The sequence below is a fragment of the Ochotona princeps genome, chromosome 11 (genome assembly GCF_030435755.1).
Source record: "Ochotona princeps isolate mOchPri1 chromosome 11, mOchPri1.hap1, whole genome shotgun sequence".
Lineage (NCBI taxonomy): Eukaryota > Metazoa > Chordata > Mammalia > Lagomorpha > Ochotonidae > Ochotona > Ochotona princeps.
This window is the reverse complement of record NC_080842.1, coordinates 16,020,353-16,038,603: the sequence shown is the minus strand read 5'-3', so window position 1 is coordinate 16,038,603 and position 18,251 is coordinate 16,020,353. Positions and strand designations below refer to the sequence as shown.

Below are 18,251 nucleotides of genomic sequence, written 5' to 3'. Positions count from 1 at the left end.
CTGAAAATTTTAAAAGCACACTAAGTATACCAGTATGAAGAACAATTCAGTCACCCAAGTATCCAATTCTGCAACCAGCTATGCAGTCGCTCCCTGCCACACCCAGGAGATATTAAGTCAATGTATATCCACTTCTTGTTACAATCACTCCTCATGACTGTTCACAATGCACCCACAGTGAGCTCCACATTTCATGCCTTGCCTTCCATTTTCTCCTCATACCCACCTGAGGAAGTCTCATTACCCCCATTTTACACACACAAGAGATCTGTTAGAGCTGGCCTGCACTCTGGGTGCTCTTGTTCAGACTTGTAAAGTGCCTGCTCTCATCCACCGGAAGTTTCTCCAAGTGCTCCAAGTAAAAGACCTTGACTCTTTCTGGCCACCGTGGCACAGGGGATGCCATGCAGTGCACACGGGGGTTCCATTCAGTGTACACAAATGCGTTCCTCCTAAGGGATCAGAAATACAGCATCCGAAGGGCCTGCAACCTGTCCTATAGCATCAGTGTCTTCTCAGCCTTGCCAGGGACCTTCAGTTCCTTTAAACAACTACACCAGTTTTCTAAATACTCTCATACCAATCGCCTCAGAAGACATCCTGTTATATCTGTGAGTGAAAACCTAAGGTTGCACAGGTAAGTGCCCACAGCCTAGGTCCAGCATGGCCTTGTATCCCAGGCAAAGCTGTAACGGCAGCTTGCAGTCACTTCCTACTTCAAAATAAACATCAGAACATCAAGAAGTAAACAGAAGGGCTGGGTTGAATTTTTCTCCCAACATTAAGATCCTATATACAGCCAAGCATGCCTGGCTTGTGCTTTATTGAAAGCAAGGGACAGAGCAGAGCCTTCTACACAAGATGTTTCAAATTTTACATTGGTTACATTTGGAGCATATACTAGTGAAAGGCGTTTAATGATCATTCAGCCACCTAATTGCCAGTGAATACTGCTGCTACACAGTCCCATTAAACTCAGGTAAGGACTGGCTTCAGAATACAGACACACACATAAACCACTGGGAGACCCCCTCCCTCTCATTCTGCCCAACACAGACATCCTATTGGGACCCCCACTCCATTTCAAGGCCAAGTTCACTGCAGACAAAGCCTTTTCAATTTAACATTCCTCTGGTAAGTAACATTACATGTATGTATGTATATATATATATACCCTATCAGCCACCTCTGAGCTTTTGCAATCATAAGACACACACACTGAAGGACAAATGATTCCCAGAGATGACAGTGACTGAATCTGTCCAGAAGGAGGACTTTCTTGTTAAAGCGGACCCAATGCATTAGAAGGCGGCAGTTCTCTGGAGCAGTTTCCTTAGTGACCACTCTCCAGCTCTGTCAAGGTCTCCTTGAAGTTGCAGGCCATCAACTGCCCTCCGACGGAAGAACCACTTCCATCCTCCTCTTGTCATTGTCTCCAGTCTCTGACGCCACTCACCAACACTGGGAGCGCTGGGCATCAGGGACACAAACTCCTACAACCCGCTCAGCCCCAAACTTCACAGCACAGGCACCGGTCCTCCAGGTCCTATTTACCACCAAGTTACACGCAGGGGAGTATTTTCAGCAGCGAAACAAAGGCTTAGTGTCTACATTACCTGTAATATGACCAAGAACCTTAACCTCAAAAGACGACATCTACTCACTCTAGCTTTCCAGTCACAAAGATACATTTACACACACACACATCCCAACATAAATCTTTGTATGTAAACACGTATCCATTTCTACAGAGGACACAAAGAGCCCAGGTAACACATATCAGATGATATTATGCAGAGTGTACCATCTCCCTTCTGTGAGCTGCATTTTCCTTGTTAGCTCTGTAAACTTTCTGGTGGTGTTATCTTAGCTCGTTGCCGCCTACTAGTTGCAAAATCCATTTCCAAGCGACAGCTTCCTCAGAAAAAGATACGCGCACACTCCATGTTCCCCTTTCAGTCACTAAACACGGCTTCCCCTTCGGCTCTGAGCTCTCATTTTCAAGCTGTCCAACACCGGAAGCCCAGCTGGCAGTCCCGAACCGCAAGCCTTAGTTTGCAAGGTAAACAGGTCACTCCCCGCAACGGCCACCAAAGAGAACTCACCTAGGCGAGCCGACCCCGGGGGCGGTCGCCGCGGGCAGGCGACCGGTCGCGCCCCCTTCGACCTTTGGCGGGCTAGGAGAGAGCAAAGGAGGCTGGTCGCAGCTTTTCTCTGCAGACCGCTGTCGGAGCCTGGGTCGCAGGCGCTTCCCTCACGCTTGGCGGGGCGGGAAGCTCGACCCGGCCCGATAGTTAGGAGGCTCTCCTGGAGCAAAGCGGTGGCGGGAGCTGCTTTTGCATCACAGCCGAAGAGGGCTGGGCCAGGTATTAACTTCCATCCACCTCCCCATGACCTATTTGAAAGTGCGAGAATCAAAGCACGATGGAGTGGGGGAAGGCTGAGGGGGAAGCAAAATAGACAAGGGAGGGCATGGGAGCGCGCAGGGCAGCGGCGGGAGAGCGCGCGTGCGTGCGCGCGCGCCGGGGCTTCGGTGGAGAGAAGTTGGGGAGCGCGGTCCCCGGAGGCCTTGGGCGCCCAGGCTCGCTCAGGCGCGCCCCGGCGCCAGCTCCTCCTCCCGCCGCGCCCGTGGGTGCAGGCTGCGCCGCCCTTCTCACCGCGCTCCTGGCGCAGGAAGCGCGGCTCTCGGGGGTCCGGGACCGTCGGGCGTCCCGGAGAAGGCAGCCTTGGGGGCGGTGGGGAGGAGAGGACCGTCTACGTCCCTGCCCCGGACCGCCACCCTCGCCTCCTCCGGGCTGCCCTCACCTCTCCGGAGGCGGCGCTAAGGCTCTGACTGTCCGGGAACCGAGGCCTGAGGCGCCGGGGCGGCTGCGAGGCCAGGCAGACGCGGGAGGCGCCGGGGGAGTGTCGCCTCCCTCCCCGGTCCCCAGCGGACGCCCCGCCCAAACGCCCGGCTGGGAGGAGGAGGTGACCTTCCTGCCTCTTCTCCCTCCGTTCTTCTCTACCAGTGTGGCCCGGCTCCCCGTAGAAGCAGATGCGGAGGCTTGTACACCTGGTCTATCCAAAGTGCAGCAACGCAGCACCTAGGATGACGGCCACGTGACGCTGAGCGCGTCTTTTTCTCATTTGCTCCTCGCAACCTCCTACTTCCATGGAAGTGACCCCGGGACGGAGCTGGGATGTCTGACCTCAGGGCTAAGACCAAGGTGCCCCTGCATAGACGCCAAAGGGCTGGATCTGAAGAAACGGGATGCAGGTTCAGAAGTTTGAGCCCCAAACTTGAAGCAACTTACATCCCCACCCCTGCAACCTCTCGTATTTCGTCTGTAATAGTCGTTTTATCCCCCCGTGTAGAAGAATGTGTACTCATTTTGAACGGTTGTTATTGAACAACTCAGTTATCATCAGGATAACTATTTACAATGTATGTTTTGTGTGGTTATTGTTGAAGATCTCTCTTACCTCACTCGTGTCCTCCATCCCAGAGCCTGGGGTTCAATTCCTGGTTCAGGCTCCCCATCTCAGGTTCTTGGGATACAGCAGGTGAACGGTTCAAGTAGTTGGGTCCGTATCATTACGTGTCACCCTCATGTTGAGTTCCTGGCATTGTGAAGGGTAAGCCTGCTAAAAGTGATTCCTGGCTCCTGGCTCCTGGCTTCGGATCAGTGCAGTTCTTGATGTTGCAAGCGCTTGAGGAGTGAATCAACAGAGGGAAGATCTTCCTCTCTTTCTCTCCTCTTCTCTGTATATTCTGACTTTCCAATAAAAGTAAAACAAATCTTTAAAAAAAAATGCTGCAGGAAAGGACCTGTGTGTGGCACAGTGTGTTAACTCACCACCTGTCATGCCAGCATCCCATCCAAAAGCTCTAGACCAGGATGGAGTTCTGGGCGCTCAGCTTCAGCCTGGACCAGTGCTAGTAATTGCAGCTATATGGGAACTGAACCAGTGAATAGATGATCTCGTTGTCTTTTCTTTCTGCATTACTCTGATTTTCAGGCAAATAGCATTTAAAAAATAAAAGTCACAGGAAAATGTGAGAGAAATCAATTACGGATGAGGGGGTCAGAGGATACCCTTACAAAGGATGACGGGTGTGGATTTTTATAACTAATTGGTTGGGGAATGCTTTCAAGGTATGGTAGAGGCATATGTTCTTATTCTTTTAAGCATATTTTTAAAAGATTTGTTTATTAATTTGAGAGGATGAGGAGGAAACAAAGAAAGACCTTGCATCCTCTGGCTCAGTCCACAAATGATCACAGTGGCTGGCCCTGCTCCAGGCAGCAGCCAGGATGCAGGAGCCTGGAGATCTAGCTGAGTCTCTCACATGAGTGGCAGAGGCCCAGGTGTTTGGGCCATCCTCCCACTGCCTTCCTAGGTGCATTAACAGGGAGCTGGCTCAGAAGAACAGATGGGTCTGGAACCAGCTCTAAAATGGGATGCCAAGGTTGCAGGTTTAGCTCAAGTGGTTGCACCACATGGCCTGCCTTGGATCTTATTCACTTGTAGCTTATAGGCCTCTGTGAACATGCGATAGAAGTTTTGATGTTCTCCTTTATAATCAAATGTAAACATATCTACACACATTTTGTATGAGTTCATAGAAGAGGATTCACTGGTGTGCTGTGGATCTGAGCTACCAATTCCTTGCTTGGAGCATGAAGACAAGCAAATTATTCTAGTTGAGTCTGTTACAAGAAGCATTTTTATTTCCCTGGTCATCAGAAGAAAGAGGGAAAGAAAAAGAGGCCTGCAAAGAACATTTGTGCACTAGAGAAATGAATCCGGACTTTTAGCAGTGTATACCCCTTATGGATTTTTATTTTCATGTCACAGCAAAACTGGAAAGAGATACAATATGATTATCAAGCCATTGATAATTGCTGATGCTGGGTAGATAACATGGTATATGATTAGCTCGTTATATTTGTGGTGCGTGACCATTTCCTTAATAAAAATTTCCAGAAATTTTTACTCATGGGAAATCATAGTAAATCTTGTGAAATTTTTCTAATTTATTCAAGTGAAAATTTTACATGTTAAGAAAGAAAAGAAAAGAAAAAAATAATAAGTCAATGATATGACACATAATTGGTTGCTATTGAGTAGAATCTATAAAAACATTAGCTCTTAAAGTAAAATTTATTAATGCTACAGTTTGACTATTAGCCTGAATTTTTGAGAAGATTTATTTATTTTTATTGGAAAGGCAGACCTACAGAGAGGAGAGAGAGTGAGAAAGATTCCCCATCCTCTGGTTCACTCCCCAAATGACTGCAATGGCTGAACCTGAGCTGACCCAAAGTCAGAGGTCAGGAGGTTCTTCCGAACCTCCTGCATGGGTGCAGGGGCCAAGGACCTGGGCCATTCTATGCTGCTTCCCCAGCCGGGGTGCTGAATGGCCCCTAAAGGTTGAACTCCAGAATATTGTGCTAGTGGGGCTAAGAGGGTGGGAATTTAATGATGGCGTTGGCAAGTGATTTAACTGTGTTAGGTTATGAGGCTGGATTGTCCTGATGGTGAGACACATGGTTTCTCTTGTTCTGTGATGCTCTGCGTTGCCTCAGCAACAAGCAGGATATTATCCCCCAGATGCCCAGCCAGTGGGGCTACCTGATCTTGAACTAGGAACCTCTGAAACCATGAGCCAAAACATACATTTCTTCTTGTAAAGTCAGCTGCTCTCAGGTCTTCCATTCTAGCCACTAAAAGCTGATTAATAGAGTTGGCTGTAGTCTCAACAGGAATCAAACAAATAAATATTCCACTTCTCTCTAAAATTGCACTATACTACATTTAATATTGCTTAATTAGCTAAGTTCCCTTATCATTATACTATTTTATAGTAATATATTGATGCCTATTGCATAAATATGCACATATCATGTATGTTGTATGATCATGTTTTGTATCCATAACAGTATTATTCTGTTTATTTAACTCAGTTTATTTATTTGTTGACCCTTTAGGACTGGCAGCTATGATCTTCTATTGTTTTGTTCACTGTCCGTTCCAAGAAAGGCAACCATAGTGGCTTCTTACCCATGTGCTGGCATCCTGTCTGTCATAGGATTAATTCAGCCAGGAGTGAGGGTCACTCAAAGAAACTGCCTGGTTTTTCCTGTGGCAACAATGGCATTCCAGGAGGTATGTTGCCAGACAGGTATGAAGTGATATATTGGATACAGGGCTGACTCTTATCTTTCTCCTGGATGTCATAGAACCCACAAAAAGGGCACCAGAGCCTGAGTTGTCAGCCACTCATCACCGCAGGAAAAGCAGGGATGGAACTAAACTGAGTCACACAGTAGTGAGCAACAGGTGCCTCAACACAGAGAACTTCCCCCTACAGTAGTTTCTGGAACACCGGGTTTCCTCATAGATGGAACTTTCTGAGTTGTGTGGGACCTTGGGAGCTTCTGCTTGTTCTTTCTTTCTTGTCATGTAGCTTCATAACAAAAGGATGTCTGTGCAGACAGCCTGGAAAAACTGGGTAATCAACTCTCTGCTTAGTAGAGTGTCAGAGGAAGTTGAGCTCTACCTGATGTTTCTGTGGCTTTCTGCTACTTTACAGGCTTTCTTTCCTGCAAGTAAAAACAGAAACCAGCTTCTTAAAGAAGCCACTGGAGATTAAACAAGTCAAGTCACATTTGACAACTAACCTTTCGTTTAGTAACGGAAACATTTTCCCACGAAACTAACAGGTTTTTTTCTGAAATGTTTGATATATATTTTCATGACATATCCAGAACTCAGAAGCTATTATTTTATTTTATTTTTTATTACATTTGATTTTATGACACAGTTTCATAGGCTCTGGGATTCCCCCAACCCCTCCCAGTACCCTCTCCCCATGGTCAGTTCCTCTACCTTATTGCAGTATTGCAGTTCAAATCCAGTCATAATTCTTTCATTGCAAGCATGTACTTTGCATAGTGTCCAGCATCTTATTATCCAGATAAATTCAACAGTTTCTTGGAGAGACCATCTTGTGGTCTGAAGACAGAGCTGGCAGAATATCGTCCCAACCAATTAAAAGCACAACATAACATCAACAACGATTTACAACCTTATGGAGTTAATTGACATGGTATTGAGTGACCAATACGATTAGAAAATGCAAGTTCTTAACCACATTCTGTGATTACTTCATTGACATATCAATTTTAGTATATACACAACTGGCTGCTATACACCTTAAAATGGCTATAGGGTACTATTCAGCTGTCTTGTGTCTATTTTCATTTTTGTATTTAGTAGTTTGTAGTGTTGAAGCATGGATTTTTACTGAACTTGGTGGATTTTGGGATAATCCATGCTGGCTTTTAATTCTAACAAGGTATTTGTCAGCAGTTGAGGTGCAGAACAGTTTTAGGAGGGGTGTGCAGAAAAGTCTTCAATACCTTAGTGAGGAGTGACTTATCTTTGTGTCCTACCTAGTAAGGTATATGTGAGTCCAGGTTAACCGTTTGCTGTCTGGTACTGAGCTTTCCTTGTTGATCTCTGTCTATGTAATCTAACTTTTTTGTGGGGGAGGGGCTCTGGAGCGACCCTGATGGTCATTGCAGGAGAGGGTGGGGATCCAAAGTTGGAACTAATAAGGACCAGAGAAAGTTCCTCTCCCGATTCCTGAAGGAAGTTTACTGTTTTTCTGTTTCTGCAGGCCACTTAGGGTTCCTGGCTGTTGTTCTGATGACATTGGCTCCTGCAAGGCAGGATTTGGGCTTCTTCCATCCCATGTGGGAGATCCAAGCAGGAGTGGATGACCTCAGAGTTCTCGGGCTCCAAAGGCACTCCAATTCCCCATGGTCTCCTTGTTAGTTGGGATATGGTCCTTGGTGCCCATACTGATTGATGGTCCTTGGTGAGGATCTGGAGTCTCCAGGGTTGGGATACAAGCCTCCTGCTGTCCACTTGCTCCAATCTGGGGTTTCCCCTAGAAGCTATTATTTTGAAATTATTTATCTAAAGGAAGTCTATGGAATAAAAACATGATAATAAACATGAAAACCAAATTATCTCATGGCCCTTTGCTTGAGGTTCATTGCCACCTTTTCATGGTTTAAGAGATTCCACAAATCCCATAGAGTGGGATATGGCATCTTTCACAGCCTGGATCACACCTGCTGCTCAGGGTCCATGGATCAGCAAGGGATGTCCCAGCTCAGGCAGCTGTATATTCCACACTTGAATTTCCAACATTTGTGAGAGCAGTTCAGGCTTTGACTGTTTCCCAGAGGCTTTGATCATTGTTCTCATTTTCTATTGTCTTGTTCTCATTTTCCATCACAGTTTCAGTATTTAGAACTGAATTAATGAATTTGCATTTATATTATCATCATTTTCGAGATGTGCTGCAGGAGGCTGATGGTATTTATTCATTTTTTTAAAAGATTTATTTTTATTACAAAGTCAGATATACAGAGAGGAGGAGAGACAGAGAGGAAGATCTTCCGTCAGATGATTCACTCCCCAAGTGAGCCACAACAGGCCGATGCGCGCCGATCCGAAGCCAGGAGCCAGGAACCTCTTCCAGGTCTTCCAGGTCTCCCACGCGGGTGCAGGGTCCCAATGCATTGGGCCGTCCTCAGCTGCTTTCCCAGGCCACAAGCAGGGAGCTGGATGGGAAGTGGAGCTGCTGGGATTAGAACCGGCGCCCATATGGGATCCCGGGGCGTTCAAGGCGAGGACTTTAGCCACTAGGCCACGCTGCCGGGCCCGGTATTTATTCATTTTGACTCTGTCTGCCTTTGATGTTCCAGACCCTGAACTAAGAATTAGCCACTGTGGGTGTTTCTTTATTTCTGGACTCACTGGAGACTTATAAAACTTGCCATGCGTCTATGCGCATTTCTCTTCTTGCAGTGTCATCCCATATTTTTAAGTGGTTTCAGCTATGTTAGCATAACAACACCTTGATGCATGAGCAGGTGGGACCTCTCTTCAGATGGAAAGTTAGACCAGGTAATTTCGGCTTCGGGAAGGAATAATGAGGTTTTCCAGCTTTGCCAAGAGAGGAGTATAACAGTGCAACACAAGGAGACAGCTAAATCTTCATGGCCTCATTGGTTTTATTTCTTTTTTTAAAGATTGATTAATTTTCATTAGAAAGGCAGGTTTACAGAGAAAGAGGCAGAAAGAAAGATCTTCCATCCATTGGTTCACTCCCCAAATGGCCACAACAGCCAAACCCAAGCCGATCTGATGCCAGGAGCCTCTCCCAGATCTCTCAGATGGGTGCAGGGTTCTATGGCTTGGGCTATCCTCTACTGCTTTCTCAGGCCACAAGCAGGGAACTGGATGGGAAGTGGAGTATCCAGGAGATGGACTAGCGCCCGCAAGGGTGCTGAGCCATCGCACTGGTCCCTCCTTTTTGGTTCAGAGGATTACCTGTAACAAACCTGTCAGGCTACTTTGGGTATCTAATATCTGAAAGCTATTTATAATGGCAAACATTGCAATTTAGGAAGATGTGTGCTAACTGTTGCTGAACAACATCCCAAACTGGATGGAGGCATAGCTGTAGAACCCCTAAACTGGGTTTGCTTGCCCAATGCTTAGAAAGCCAATCATTGAGATTGGGATGGTGGATGAAAGTAGATATTTATTACAAAGTACAGAACAAGGAACCAGGCAGTTATTGCTTAATTCCTGGGCTCCCTGAGGAGTCAGTGGTGAAGGTTCTTTTCATTGGATTTATTGCTAAGAGGTGCGTGATTAGCTTGTGTCCAAGTTTCTGGATGGTCTGTGGAGCTCATGACCTTCATTTGATTGGTCCACGATGCCGTGTTCTTTAAGGAATTTGTGATGGTAGGGTAGGCTCCAGTTGGTCTGGGGGTTACAGGAATGGAGCAGTTACATTTTCCCCTGACCTAGAATGAATTCCCCTACCAGAATCATTCCAGCCATTGAAGTTCTTTTCTATTGGAGAAGCATGTGACTCCTTGAGTCTGGAGATTATAAGCTTATTAGGCCTGCTGTAAGTCAGTGAATTGCTTTGATCAAGAATGGGCAAGGAAACCTTTGAGCTAAAAGAGACCGAAAGGAGGCTGGGTTCTGCTTTCACATTTTGGGGTTTCGGTTTCATAATTAAGTCCTGATGTTTGGGGGTATACATGTGCTAGATCCCAGTATGCTGTCTACAGAAGACCCACACCCTTCACTTCACCCAGAGTCTGGAGCCACTGACTTCACCCAAGGAACAGGTGTTCTCCAAAAATGGTGAACCCTGAAGGCCTCCTGGAAGTGCAGTTCCCAACGTCTGGCTCAGAGTGGTGTCTTACCTGATAAGGTTTTACTGGTCAAGAAGACAAACTGGCTACTTCCTCTCTGCTTTCCTGAACTAGGTAAAAATAGTTTTTGTGAAATCTCAGCGTTTCTTTTTTTAAATTTTAATTTCTGATGATTTTTACATAGTTGATTAGGGGGATTAGGGTCAAGGGCTACAGGAAGATGGGTGAGATCACAATTTCCACATTCTCTTTTTTTCCATCCAGTATATGGGGAAAAGGGGAGGACAAGGAAAGAAGCCACACCCAGCCTCCCAAATGCCTTTGCACCTGGGAATGGAGGGCAGCCACCCTATACCACCCCAAAGTCCCCGATGTGGGGCATGCTCTGAGAGTCCTGCTCATGAGATTTCCAAGTTCAGCAGTTCTGAATTACTACGGATCTCACCACTCCAAGCACAATGAAATCTCTCCAGAATCCACTGGTTGATACAGTCCACCTTAGAGTCTCTGTTTGCTCAGGAGATGCACTGCCAACACTTGATTGGGTAGTTGATCAATTTCTTCTGCCCTCCATCCTTTGCCATGGTACCAGGTGTCCTCCGCAGACTCCAAGGTACTGTCATATCCTCCATGTGCACCTGGATATGCTGTCCACTGCTCCATCTAAGCCACTGAGGAGGCCCAGCTCTGACCCATGCACTCCACAGTCAGACTATGGAACCTGCAATTCTCTTCACGGTTGGGGTTCTGAGTCCAGCAATTCAGTTGGGAGAATCCCCAAAGAAACTTCATCTGAAGTGAAGACCAGACCTGGTTCTTGTGTGTGCTCACCGATACATGGTCCAGCACCGATCAGTTTATACTCTTGTTGGTAGTTGCAACTGCTGGGTCAGTTCTGCCTCCAGCCCTGTCTTTTACACAAACTAATAGGTGTTGCAGCTCAGTCTGATCCTGCCCACCACACACTCAGCCTTCATGGACGCTAGTGGGAGCTGCAGCCTAGTTGGAGTAACCCACAATAATCCCCACTAGGCCTGCCTCCTGCCCTGGTTCCCATGCTTGCCAGTATACAACAGACTGGTCTAGTCTGTCCCACATCCCATTCGTATCTCATACATGTCAATGGGCATTGATTGAAGCATAGTTCAACCCAACCAACCCCCCCCCCATCCAGTCCATACTTGTGCCAGCAGGTGCCACTCTCTATCTGGCCATGCCTGCCTTTGTCCTGGTTGTTATGCTCACCAGTCAGAATGGCAACCCAAAAGGGAGGTGCCCACTGTTTCCCTACTGGGCCCACTCCTACTCCTGGATCTTACATGCTTCATGTTATTCTGCAGTTTAACTTGGCAAAGTTTTCCCCCAGTGCCAGCATCTGCCAGTTGATGCTGTGGCAAATCCCAACCCTGAATTATTATCCCAACTCTGAATTATGCATGCACCAGAAGAAACAGTCAAGCCAGTCTGACTTTTCCCTGATCCAGTCCACAAGAGGCCAACAGTTGTTGTAGCCCTGCCCAGCCCGGTCTGCCCTCATCCCAACTCACATTCTCCAGTGTGAGTGGTGCTCCAGAATGGGAGCTCTTCACATTCCCCCTAATGGCTTTGCCCCTTCCCTCCCTCCCTTGGGCCTCATATGTGCTGACTTAGTGCTGTGGCCCAGTCTGGCATAGCCTGCCTCTCCTTAACATTTGCCAGTGGGTGTTGTTTTCTGGCTGGGCCTGGCCCACCCCCAGTTCCAACTCATGCTGGTGGGGCCTACAGCCCAGTCCTAGCCCTCATGTGGACTGGGTTGTGCTGCAATCCAACCTGGCTCGACCCACACTCTATTCTGGCGCGCAGATTCGTCAGTGGGTGATATGAACTGGCCCAGCTTGGTTTGCCCCTAACCTGCACCAAATGTATGCTGGTGGGTATGATTCCCCGGCCTGGTCTGGGCTGCTCCCTATCATGGTTCTTGCGTTCACCTGCAGGGACTGTGTCCCAACAGAGGAGCTTCCCAAGCTCCTCCATCAGAACCTCTCCTAATGCCAGATCTTGCACACACCAGTGAGTCATGTACCAGCCCTAGTTAGTCTACCTCCTGTCCTAGCAGGAACAGTGCCTTTCCTGACTGGCCTTCACCCATTCTGGTTTTCACTGTTGGGTGCTTCAGCCCAGCCGAGCCTGGTCCACACCTGGACACAGTTTACACATGGCTCAGTAGGGGCAGAGACCTAGCCTAGCCCGTCCTACACCTACCCTGGTTCTCATGAGCACCAGTGAGTGCTAGAATCTAGCCCAGTCTTGCACACCCCAGACCCAGCCCACAGTTGTGCCAAGGGGCACTGCAGCCATGCCCAGACTAGACAGCAGCCTCCACTCTGGCCTTTGCATTCACCAGTGGAAACCACAACCCAGCGAAGTCATCCCCTTTGCTCCCCAGCCACAGATCACATGCATACCAGTGGTTGCTCTGATCTGATCTGATCTGGCCTGGCATAGACCCTCACTTGTGTTAGCCTTGGCCTTAGATGCTATAGCTTGGCCTGACTGGGCCTGCTCCCAGTCCCAACTTTCACTGGTGGGTGTTGCAACCTGGCCCTGCTCAGTCTGCTTTCATCCCTGGCTTATGAAAACTGGTGGGTGTGATAATCTAGCCCAGCATGACCTGCATTTCAGCCTGGTTTCTGCACTTGCTGGTAAGCTAAGGCTTGCTTGGCCCTGTCTGGTCTGCCCCCTTCCAGGACTAACCGACACATTTGCCAACAACTGGAGTTTCCTTGCCAAGCCTGTCTGACTCCCAGGCCTGGACCATGTGCTCATCAGCAGGAGCTCTGACCCGTTAATGGAGTTGTCTAGGTTCCTCCACTCAGGCTACTCCCAGACCCAGATCTCACATGCACTAGCAGGTACTAGGCCCTTACCTGGCATAGTCTGCTCCTCCATCTTGGTCTAGTATGAGTTGGTGAATGTTGCAGCCCAGTTCGCCCCACACCCTGTTTTAGGATGCACATTTGGGAGCTTCAGCCTGGACCTGCCCAGACTATTCTTGGTCTCCGTACCCATGAGTATTGGCAGGTTCCATTGTCACACTTAGCTCAGCCCATCACCACCCCAACTCTTAAGCTAACCAGAGAGAACTGCATTTCCACAGGGTTTGGCAAACATATCTCCCATAGAATCTACCCCTGGACCTGGTTATCTCATATGCTTGTTAGTGTCATGGCCCTGCCAAATGTGACCCATCCCCTGTTCCAACATTAAGTCAAGTACTGGGATCTAGTCCTGCTAGACAGGCCCCCAGCCTTGGCTCTCACATGGACAAGTGTATAGTGGTCAGACATGTTCCATCCTAACAAGCCCAAATCTGGATTCTTATGTGGGTTGGTGCATGAGTCTGACCATACAGATCTTCCAGTCTCTCCTCTTCAAACCATCAGGACTTAGTACAGTGGCTCTGCTGTTGAGTGTTGCTCCAGATTTATTCCTCACCTTCGTGTTCTGTGACCTTATCCATGGATGTCCTTAGGCAGTATTTCCAGACCCCCAAAACCCCAAGACCCTAGAGCTTGCCGGTGGGTGGCCAGTGGGCAAAGCCCAGCTCTGTTGTCACTCTGGCTGCCAGCAAGCTCATCATTCACCCACCACTTGGCAGTGATGGATGGGGAGCTAGGAGCCCCAGCAGGAAGCCTGGCCTGGCATGAGTTGTCCCAATCATAGCTTCATGGCTGGGAGATACAAAAACCTACACCTCTGAGCAGACTTACCTGGACTCCACCCAACACCATAGTGGCAATGGGCAGAGCCATGATCCTGAGTATGCTCAGAGCTGTCCTCGAGATCGGCCTGCAGCATGTTCACTGTGGATGGAGGAAATTCTCAGACCTTGGACTTGGACAAGCTCAGGATTCACCCACTGCTTGGCAGCAGTGGACAGGGAGCTAAGAGGCCCCAGCAGGAAGCCTGGCCTGGTATGAGTTCTTGCAGCCACAGCCACATGGCTGGGAGATTCAAACACCTGCACTTCTGAGTAGGCTTACCTGGACTTGAAATCTCAGCATTTCTCAAACACCTGTTGTTGGTTCCCTGCTTTTCTCTCACCAATATGTTGCCCTGGACCACCTGCTTCACTTTCCAACTACAAGGAGTAAAATGATAGAGATGCCTCAAAGCATCTGTATCTTTCAATTTTACTTCCCACAATCTTTCAGACCCACCAGGCCCACATCTTGTGTGACATTTTCATTGTGCTAGAAACCAAGGTCCTATGCTCATCGTGGTGCAGTCCACCGGCCTTTTCCCTCTCTCAACCACTGTCCTCCCAGTCAGCTGGTGGGCTCCTCACCAATCATACCCCTTGGAAGCCACTGTCCGTCAATTTCATCTCTGAAGCACTCAGTTCATCCACTTCTTTGTCTCCTCCTCCTCCTCCTTTTTTTTTTCTTTTTAAAGATTTACTTATTTTTATTGGAAAGGCAGATTTACAGAGAGAAAAGAGAGAGAGAGAGAGAGAGAGAGAAAGATCTTCCATCCACTGGCTCATTCCTAAGTGGCCATAATGGCCAGAGCTGAGCAGCCTCAAAGCCAGGAGCGAGGAGCTTCTTCAGGGTTGCCTACACGGGTGCAGGGTCCCCAAGGCTTTGGCCGATCCTCTACTGTTTTCCCAGGTCACAAGCAGGAAGCTGAGAGGAACTGGAACAGCCAGCACTCAAACCGGCGCTCATATGGTATCAGGGCATGGTGAGGACTTTAGCCACTAGGCTGTCAGTCCAGGACCCTCTGCCTTCTTAATGTTTCGACCCTGGTTATTTATTTACCTTACATAACTCTTTGTCTATGTGAATGTGTTTATGTTTAATCTGATTTTGTGACTTTCAAGGCCAGCTTTCCCATAGAATCTATTTGTTTTGTTTTTCTGGAATTAATCTCTCTATCCAGGGAATTTGGTAGTCCTTTATCTATATTTCTCTTATAAAACTTATCACCAGCCTTTATAAAGTGTATTTACTCATTTAGTTTTTTTCAACTAATATTTATTGAACATTGATTTTGCATCAGGCACTCTGCTGTGAAAAGATGGGGAACAAAGCAGATGAAATTACCTACCTTTTTTCTTGGTACATACAGTCAGATTGGGAAGACAGACATTAATCTGCTAATCTCAGATATAGTACATAAAGTGTATTAGCCCAACTGGAACAGGTATCTTGAAAAAAGCTATAGTGTTTCCATAATAGCTCACCTGTCCCAACTCTGCTAGAAGGAGGACAGGTGCAAGATTCAGCCTTGCTTCCTGGAAATCTAGCTCAGAGATTTATATCTGCAGGTATTCAGTAAGATTTGTTTATTAATATAAAGAGAATCAAGACATTTTATTGAAGGAGCGAATGCATCTATTTAAGATATACTTCTTTAATACTGCTTATATATAATTCTGCTGAACTGCATAATCATGTTGAATTAAATAAACAGTAGTACTTCCCTCGACAGCTGACCTCATCTGTGTTGTTCAAGCCATTTGCTTTCCTTGTTGTTTGCATAAATTCATGTGTCATCCAGCTCCAAGTTCATCCTGTGTTCTTTACCAGTGTGACAACCTGTAAACTCTTGCAATTCCAGAAGTGTCAGCAAGAGCATTCCTCATTGCAGAAGTTCTCACACATACTTCAATAACTTGCTGTTATCACCCACACAAGCCAGCAATCCCTCTTCCTTACAGCCCACAGTGTTTGCTGAAAATGTAGGACAGCATTGCCTCTTCCTCCCCAGGGAAAACAGGGTCATCCTGCAGCTGTCTTTTGTGTTGTCTATTTCCTCACCACAGCTGCCGTTTATCTCTGCATCCTTTTTCCTTTTGCTTTTGTCAAGTTGCTGTTTCATCGTCTACTGTTTATGCTCCTGGAATTTTTAGAGTCAGCTTTTTTTGCTGGAACAGTGAAAGACCCACATATCTTTGTTTCCTTCATCTGCACTTTTTTTTCAAGGCTGTTACATAATTCTTTCTAGCAGCACCTGTAAACATAAAATCCCAGGACTGATGTGTTGTTTTTAGCTCAGAATGATCAGGACATGGGAAAGGAGGCCTTATTTGTTATGGTGTATGGCAAGGAGAGACTACATGTAGGAAAATAGAGCCATGATTCTAAAGACAATTGAGTCACCTGAAAATATAAAGTAAATACAAAGTGGCAAGACCACTGTTTTTGTCAGGACAGGAGGTGATTAAAGTCAACCTGGGCCAACTACCCACTGGTGTGCATGAGAACTGCCACTGGGAGACTCGATCGAGGAACTTGGGAAACTCCTTCACTGGGAGTGAGCACAAGAAGCAAGGCAAGGAGCAGCCAGACCATGACAGATTACAGTACCCACCCGCATACATGTGGGTCAGGTCTGGGGACAGACCAATCTGGGCAGGAGGAGTCAGATTGGGCCGCAACACCAACTAGTTCACACTAGGACCGGAACAGTAATCAGGCTGGGCTGGGATAGGCTGCAGCACCCACCAACAGGAGCTAGAACAGGGGGCAGACTAGACTAGGCCAGGCTGTGCAGTAAGACTGCAGATGCTGAAGTGAGGTGAGTCATGCCAGCTTGGACCCAGTGAGGGTCAGGTATGTGAGTCCCAGGGACAGGGGAGCTGACAGGGCTCAGGTTATGACACCCACTTGTGTGATGGGGGATGGGTTCCTGAGTTTTGGGTATAGGGGAACTGGTGGGGTGTGGGTCGATTGGCCTAGATGCTGGCTCCCACCTCCCAGGTGGGTGTTGGTTTTGTGAACCCCAAAGTGGGGGGAGACTGGCGGGGCTTGGGACCCCTGGCCTGGGTCCCAGGGTCTGCCTACTAGGTGGGTGCCATGTTCATGAACTCCAGGGATGGGGCATCTGGCAGGGCTTGGGTCTTCCCTCTCAGGCCCTGGGGCCCGTCTACTAGGTAAATATCAGGTTCGTGAGCCCCAGGGGTTGGGGATCTGGTGATGCTTGGGACCCCTGGCCCAGGTACTAGGACTTGGCTTCAAGAACATACCCCGCTTAATGAAAAAGGTGGAGTAGTGGACACAGGTCCTGCTGTAAAAGGAGAATATGACAACACATTTGGTGCTGTAGCAGAAGAACAGAACTAACTGGACAACAACCCCAAACAAACGATGACAGTAAAAAATCTCGGTGAATGGGACCAATGGATATTGGGAGGATGACATCATTCTCAGATTGGTGACATCAGCAGCATTTCAGAACTATCCAAACCACTTGGACAGAACCCTGGGAATAAGTACATGTTGAGACTCTGGGTTGATATGAGGTGGTGGTTCCTCATCCCTGGATACTGAGACGTGTGGAAAGTTGTGAGTAGTTTTCCCTTTCCCCCAGGAGCAACAAGAAAAAATAGCAAATTTGGAAACAATGAATTCACCCAATTTTCCCTAAACCTTGATGCTTCCCACCCTGATCAGGCATGTAATCATTAATACAAAAAAATAATAAAAAATAAAGACAATTGAGTCACCTGAAGATATAAAGTAAGTACATAGTATTTTGAACCAAATTTTAAAAATATATTTTAAAAATATAATAAATTTATTTTATTTTTGATGATGTTTATATAGTTAAAAAGACTGCATGCCCATGTGGACCATAGCTTAAGGTAGGGAGGGTCAGGGATCAGGGGAAAATAGATGAGACAACTATTTTCAGTCTCTTTTTATCTTCCTTTTATCTAGGGAAAGTGGGGAGAGAAGGGGAGAGAGCTGCTCCCTGTAGCCCGACCGTGCCAGTACCTGAAGATTGGGGAATGGCTGCCCAGTGTCATCCCAGGGTCCCCAGTATGGAGCATGTTCCGAGTGTACTACTTAATTGGTTTTGATAGTTCTGAGATGTTATTGATTTTGTTGTTTTAAGGTTGAAGAAATCCTTCCAAGGTCCATTGGTCAACACAGTCCACCTTAGAGTCTATACTCACCCAGCTACCCGCTGTCAAAGCTTGGCTGGGAGAGCTGTCTAGTTTGTTCTGCTATCCACAGTACTAGACTTCCT

The 18,251-nt window shown here is 47.3% G+C and overlaps 1 protein-coding gene across 3 annotated transcripts in view; it reads right to left on the bottom strand.

Annotated features, from left to right (window-relative positions):
• TRMT9B (tRNA methyltransferase 9B (putative)) overlaps positions 1-3,015 on the bottom strand; it is a 47,144-nt gene extending 44,129 nt beyond the window's left edge. The window contains exons 1-2 of one of the 3 annotated variants that reach the window (XM_058669858.1): positions 2,806-3,015; positions 2,106-2,395 (exon numbers count right to left, since the gene is read on the bottom strand). The gene's annotated coding sequence lies outside the window, so the exon portion shown is untranslated. Of the gene's footprint in view, positions 1-2,105; positions 2,627-2,805 lie in introns of those variants that run through there. The other 2 variants (XM_058669857.1, XM_004592682.4) reach the window with 2 other exon arrangements.
• Between the last annotated feature and the right edge of the window lie 15,236 nt (positions 3,016-18,251).